The following is a 2911-nucleotide window of genomic DNA, read 5'->3' as shown; positions in this document are numbered from 1 at the left end:
GTGCAGTTTTTTTTCTGTTATTTTACCATAATTTATACACTATTGTAGTGTTCAATCTTTTGAATTGGATTTTATTTTTTATATTTTCTGTTTTCACAAATTTTGTTCAAAGTTTTAGTAATTTTATGTTTTTGTCATTTTTGTTATTTAAAAACAGTAATATTGTGAAATATTATTTTAATTTAAAATAATGGATTTCTTTTTTAATGTAGCCTACTTTAAAATCTTATTGATTTCTGTGATCATAACTCCATTGTCTTTTTTTAAATAACCTTTAGTGTTTTTTTATTTTTATTTTGAATATACATACTTATATTACATATACATATATATATACATATAATATAATTGATTTCTGTGATCAAAGATGAATTGTTTGCATCATTACTCCAGTCTTCATTGTCTTAAATTTCTATAATTATTTTTTAATAACAATATAATTTTATTTTAGTGCTTCAAATTCAACTAAAATCTTGCTGAAATATATATTTTATATATCTATTGTACTTCATAATTTTTTATTCAAGTAACAAACTTTTTTTTTTTTTTACTCTTTTAGTTTTTTTAACAGTTATATTTTGAAATATTATTGCTATTTAAAATGAATGGTTTTCTATTTTAATATACCTTAAAATATAATTAATTTCTGTGATCAAAGCCGTTTTTTTTGCATCATTACTCCAGTCTTCATTGTCTTCAATTTTTATTATTATTTTAAACATTGATATAATTTTATTTATTTTAGTACTTCTAACTAAAATTAGAAATGTTTTTTTTTTGTTTTTATATATTATTTTCTATATCTTTCTTTTAGTTTCCTATAATTGCCATTGTAATATACCAAGTAATCATATAGCATGTGCATTTAGTTGATATGCTTTGCATTATGTTTTTAAATTTTTTTAATTAATTAATTTATTATTATTATTATTAATTTAATGTAGCCATGCATTTTTGGAGAAAATAAACCAAAAGACACTGACATTATTCTGTTTTTTCCTGTGGTTAAAGGCTGATTGAAGTTGTGTTTTAATTTCCTTCGAGTCACATGATCAGCTCTGATTCAGACTGGCCTTCCATGTGGAAAGGGTGGCTTGTTTGAGCTTCACAGACACAACATCGGATACTATTGTTCCCACAGCTCTGGAAAACAAGTAATGCTTTCCTTTTTTGGAGAACTTTTGCAGCTAGTCCTGAAACTAAATCAAGCGAGTCATTTATATTGTAAATAGCTGTTAAAGTTAAAAGTGTGTTTACATTTACATATTTAGCTGACGCTTTTATCCAAAGCGACTTACAATTGCTATATATGTCAGAGGTCGCACACCTCTGGAGCAACTAGGGGTTAAGTGTCTTGCTCAGGGACACAGTGGCGTTTCACAGTGGATTTGAACCCGGGTCTCTCACACCAAAGGCATGCGTCTTGTCCACTGCGCTAACACCACCCCACTTCTTGTTTAAGAAGTGATAAATGGCCGAGTCATTTAGTTTTGGGCAGTACAGTGATTAGACGATGTTGAATTCTTGATAAAATCATTCCAGTCTGTTATTTCCTGGAATTTTGATCCAATCGTTTTCTCGGCAAATCAAAACTGCGTTTACCAAACACATCAAAGTTATGACACGTTTGGTCTCCACAGTAAGTTCATCACAAACTGAAGGTGGAAAAGATCCGTCAGGTATGAATGACTGAAACTGTGGCATCATGTATTAAATTAGCGCTCCACCCACAGCGGATGAAGTGACGATTATGTCTTTCTTAAGGTTGGGTGTGAATTTGACCCGTCTTACCGGCCTGACCTTAAACCGCCGGCTTGTCTTACTGGATCCTATTGCAGACGATGTTGTATAATAATACAGTCAGAAGCTTTCTTAGGTCTACTGTAAGGACTACTCGATCAAGGATGATGCTAAGAATAATCTTCGGTATTCCCAAGAAATAACATTTGTGTATCCAGAATGTCTCAAGGCTGTCAAAAGATAACTATAAATGTTTAGACTTCTGCAAGTGAAACTGAAACGACTTTATCATTTTAAAACCAAATACTGATATTCTTGATTGAGTTGCTCTTATTTTGTCAAAATATTATTTTAACGTCTTGTCCATAAACAATGTATGCAATGCACATACAATGGATGACTTATGAAGGAACGGTATTTGTTTAGTCATAGACATTATACATGGATGAGCTTGTTTTAATGATATGTTACGAAACCTTTTCCAGTTTGGGCCAGTTGCATAACATAGCCACTATGTTAAACTAGTCTTAAGAACTAGTTTGACCGACTAGCAACTAGCCAAAAGATAATCGTAAATAAAAAAGTCTCAATTTTCTGATAAAAATGGTGCCAGTTTACATTTTTGTAACTGACTTTAAACAGTTATGACCAGTCTAGAAAAAAACCACCTTTATAATACTAGTCTAAGCAGTTTATTCAACCAGCCCCTGAACTAAAGTAAACAATAGTCTTTAAAAGAAATGAAATAAAAAATTCAGTTTTCTATCTTTACATTTTCTACGAAGCCTGTATATAATGTATAATGCATTCTAAAGTAATAAGTAATTTAATGTATATTGTAAGGCACATCTATACACTAACAGTCAAAAGTTTAGAGAAAAGAAGATTAGTCAAAATAAATTATAGAAATTAATACTTTTATCTAGCAAGAAAGCTTTATCATAATGATAAAGACATTTTTAATGTTACAAGAATACAAAAACTGAATAATGTTCTGATATTCAGATGTTCTGATTTTTCTGTTAATCAAAGAAACCTGAAAAAGTTAATTCGGCTGTTTTCAACGTAATAACAATAAATGTTTTTTGATCAGCAAAACAGAATATTCGAATGATTTCTGAAGATCGTGTGACACTGAAGACTGGAGTAATGATGCTGAAAATACAGCGGT

Source organism: Carassius carassius, chromosome 46 (assembly GCF_963082965.1).
Source record: "Carassius carassius chromosome 46, fCarCar2.1, whole genome shotgun sequence".
NCBI lineage: Eukaryota > Metazoa > Chordata > Actinopteri > Cypriniformes > Cyprinidae > Carassius > Carassius carassius.
This window is presented reverse-complemented; position numbering follows the sequence as displayed.